This window comes from Nelumbo nucifera, chromosome 1 (assembly GCF_055504915.1).
Source record: "Nelumbo nucifera cultivar China Antique chromosome 1, China Antique-T2T, whole genome shotgun sequence".
NCBI classification, from domain to species: domain Eukaryota; kingdom Viridiplantae; phylum Streptophyta; class Magnoliopsida; order Proteales; family Nelumbonaceae; genus Nelumbo; species Nelumbo nucifera.
In genome coordinates this window covers 158,371,657-158,376,409 of record NC_142649.1, presented here as the reverse complement: position 1 = coordinate 158,376,409, position 4,753 = coordinate 158,371,657, and positions in this window count along the sequence as shown.

Below are 4,753 nucleotides of genomic sequence, written 5' to 3'. Positions count from 1 at the left end.
TTTTCTCCACTGCATAACGAGATTCCACAGTGAAATCAGGTGTACCCATTTAATTTATGGGAATCTTCTGGGCCCTTTGAAATTTTCTGTACTTCTTAGTTGCTCTCCCCATATTAAAGAATAGTCTTGAATGTTCTTCGTATTTAAATGATCCTTCAGTACTTCAAAGGACAAAACCAGCTTGCGTCCCTTTGGAGCTTCTATGTACCAAAGAATGTCATTGGTTCTTTTCTCTTGAAGACGCATTAAGATTTATCATGTGAAGAGAATGCTTCAACAGGCCCCACCTGGAGCAATTTAGCAATAAGACATTTTGATGACTGATCATTGGTTGAATCCTGGACATGGATTCCAATGCACTGCATTTGGAAGGGTATTGTTTTATATTTCTGTTGTATGTGCATCTTCTATCATGTTATCTTGCATATGCATTACAGATTTACAGTCCATTGTTTTCTCCTTTTTTTTTTCTTCTGGTTTCTTGAGCTTATTCAATACATTGACGATCATTATTGGGAGAAATCCATTCCAAACATGTGTACAGGATGCAGTTTATAAGATCTTTACCTTAGTGCCAACACTGTGAGCACTTTAATGAGATTCATTCCACTACACATATTAAGCAAAGGATGACAGAAGATGACTGCTAAAAAACTGATATAATTTTAATGATGTCAGTGAAGGCAGTATCAGCTAAATATTGTATAGGTCAAGCACAGGGCCCAATGATGATATCATATGTTCTCTTACAATCTGAAACTTGAAAAGACAAAGCTGAGTGTTAATACTATTTTGAGTGTTGTGTTTTTTTGTTGAGGTTGAGGCATTGGTGTTGGAGGTAGGTTTGCCGATAGACCCACCAAAAAAGGTTTCAAATAGTTCTATGTGTTGGGTCAGTGGTGTGTCCCCATCTGTGATGGTCATTGGCTTTGCTTTATATTATTAGTCCTAAAAGACTGTTCATTTCAAATATGTTCCTCATTCAAAGATGTGGTCTCTCTCTCTCTCTCTCTTGATACACACGAAATGGCCACTCAGATTCAAACCTAAGGTCTCACACTTGTCAGCGTGATAAGAGCCTTCATTCACCAGAAATGAGGGCCAAATCCTCATTCTCCATCTGGTCCAGTCACCCCGTACCTTATATCTCTCTGACTTTTATTGAGCACGGTCTTTATATCTGGATGTTGACATTGGGTCTCCAAGGTATTGCCTGTTAAATGGCCTTCAGACACTAGAAAACAGTTAGAAGAAAATTGGGCATTCGTGATTTGACCCAGTAATATACTAGTATCAGATGCTTTGGTAGTCTTTGTGCTGGATGTTGACACTGGGTCACTGTGGATGGTGCCTGCTAGAACTTTTGACTCGTCGAAATATTCTAAGGAACACATACTTGCGCATCTAAATTATTGTTGTAAATGAATGAAGTGTCAAGGTTGCATGGGTTCCAGACAAGGATTAGGTTGAGCAAAAATTGCTTCTGAGATACTCAGAACTTGACTAAATGATGGAACTATACAATAAGTCTGCTTATGAAATGGATCAAAGATCCCAATGGGGAGAATTCTGAGGAACATTATCAATGTCTGCTGAAGATAAGACTAGGACTTTTTCAAATGGGCCAGGCGGCTTAGCTCATCAAACTTGTTATTTTCTTTCCATACAGTATTTGAGGACACTCATTGTAATAGTAGCCCATGTCCAATGTGCCCATCAAGCACCATTGAAGGAAGGAAAATTTCAGGCAAATTTAATATGTAAGTGGCTTGTCTTCTTATGCAAGGGTGTGGGGGAAGGGGGGCCTTGGTGCTTCTTGAGCTCAGAGAGCTGACAGAACAGTGTAGAGAGTCTAGAAACTAGACATACTGATGCGTCCCTTTTTTTTTGGTAAGAAAAAGATGTTTAAAAGGTTTCTGGGTTTTTGTTAAGATGTTTGTTTATGTTTGATTTCCTCCCAATAACAGATTGTGAAGGAAAATGAAAAGGGGAAAAAAGAAAGAATAGGGAGCAACAGTGATTCAAATATCAATTCTTCTCCTTGCATTTCCATGAATTCTCCTCCACAAGATGTTGCTTTAATAAATCAGACAATTTTAATTTGATAACCAGTGGTCTCTGTGGAGTTTCAGATGTATGAGAGTACATAGGTTTTTGGATTTTGGGTTTGGTATATACATATTACATAGCACACCAAAAAAAAATACTTCGTAGAAATTAGATAGTACTATAGCAGTTTTTTTTTCTGCTTGTTATGAAAGTACTGTAGCAGTACTTTATAGAAGTACTTTTGTGTTATTTTCCCCATTGTGATATTCAAATGATCATTTAGTCCTAAACCCTTGTCCTCAACAACCACTTTTGCAGAAGAAATCACTCTCATATATCAGAGTGCTGTTCAATTAACCTAATAGTTCTGGAACCATGAGGCAATGCACTAGTAAAATTGCTGGGTTTGGGATTCAAGTGGCCTCCTTACCTTCAGAATATCTACATCTACTAGTCTTAAGTCCTGCAGAGCCTTCGGATATCAAGGAGCTTAAAACCCATACCTGAGTTTGTATTGGCATGAACCACTCGGAAAATGCGTAGAACTGCTTGAAAGTGTCTATTTCCATGTACAGAACTTTGGACATGCTATCCATGAATATGTTTTCATCATACAAAAACATTTTTAAGAGGGCCTGTTCATTGTTAGTGAATTTCAGAAAATTCTCATTATGTTTCAGCGAAATTGTGAACTATGCCTGTCATTAGGTTTTGATGGTAGCCCCAGGCTTAAAAAGGAAAAAAAAAAAGAAAAAAATTATATATATATATAATATTTCCACATATATAATTATATTATATATATAAAATAATAATTTTTTTTATTAGACTCAAATTCTAATCCGATCAGATGGGGTTTAAATTCGCATCCCATCTAATTATCAATCGGAGGCAATTTTTAACATCCAAATTCAGGATCAGGTTCAGAGTCAAATTGGATATTGGACTTTGGGACTCTTATTGACAGACCTCTAGAATTCTATCTAATTTATACTTGGTTTGGTTTATTAATGAAGCAAGATATAGAGGGGATCGATAACATGCAACTTGAAGAACTTTAAAGTCAGTTTAAGCGACTACTCAACAGCAAGGTTTCTCTCTGCGTGAGGGTTTCTCTTGGCGGGAGGGTTTTTCTTTCACATCTATGAATGTGAGTTTTTTTCGCTCTCACACTCTGTGAGAGTTTCTCTCTCACATTTATGTAGACCTACCAATTGGGTTGGGTGGATCAGGTTCGGGTTGGGTCAAAGCACTTCTGGTTGATTTCAGGTTGGGTTATCAAATGCTAGACCCTAACCCTAAATGTTTGGGTTAGGGTTGTCATCCCAAACAATAACTGAAATTTAAAAAATAAATAAAAAAAATACATGAAAAATGTCAAAATTAAAGGAATTAATCTTAAAATAAAAAAACTTGAACATTTAATAATTTAAAGAGTAAAGACTAAATAGAAAAAATTAAAGAGTGGAAACTTCTAACAATGCATAAATAGTCCCAATTAGACTTGACAATTGGGTCAGCGGGTTGACTCATGAACCAACCCAGTTTTTTCTGGGTTGGGTTGGGTCGGGTCATTCACACATTCAGATAGCTAAATATGAGACCCTAACCTTGTTTTTTTGGGTTGGGTTGAGTAGGGTTCGCGGGTTGGGTCAACTTTTTGGCAGGTCTACAACTATGGATGTGAGTTTTCATTTATTTCTCTTCATATCGGTGTTTGTTGGAGAGGTTCTTTGGACAGATTTGAGAGACGATGGTTTTGATTCAGGCCTATGGAGCAAACTTGGGATCTTTGGTTCTATTTATTCTAATCTTTGTTTTCCCTCTGCTCTTTTTCTTATTTTTGTTAGACCTTGGTCGAATTTGTGCGTGGTTTGCCTTTGGGGTCTACCATGGGTATTCATTTGTTTTGTAACGATGTTATCGTTCCTAGCAAGCCTTTTTCCAACAATCTTCGAGTTCTCTCTAGCGACGTTCATGCTCCAACTGTTTCGGTTTCTATAAAATGACATGGATGGGTGTTTTTTTGCACATTTTACATCCCTATAGTTACAAGTTGCAACTTCTTTTTGTGCACTTTTGGCTTTTTGTCGGGCCCATTCCTTGAATGTTTGGATGGTGGAGCATTAGGGAGAATTTTGTAACAGGAGGCGATCTTGGGCCTCTCCCATTTTCACATTTTCAATATTGCCATGGATTGGGTGCCATGATACCTATTTTCTTTATATCCCTTGAGGGTTTTGCATAGTTGATTCTGACTCATTTGGTAGGGAGACACACTTGTTGGCTTCAACTATGTTAAAGGCATTTAGCCGACCTTTTTGGCATTTCTTAAATTTGCATCAGTTGCAGAGATTTCTCAAATTGTTTTTTTCCGATGCTTGTGATTACCTATTTTTGTCTCATCATAGTTAACATGCTTTTTTAGTTGCATTTTTCGTTACTGTTAATTTTTCTACTTTATAACCCGAGCATTTATGAATGAGCTTATCTTTAAGCATTAAAAAAAAAATCATTCTTGCAGATCTACTTGAAGATGATTATTGGGTTTGATACCTTCAAGGATTTACGTTGGTAACCTTCTCTTTTTATGGGTACGTTGGGAACTTAATTTATGGCGTAATCTGAAAAAGATGGAAAGTCTCGAATCTGAATATAAACTGATGTATTTTCTTCCTTTCTAGTGGATGCTTATGTGTAACCT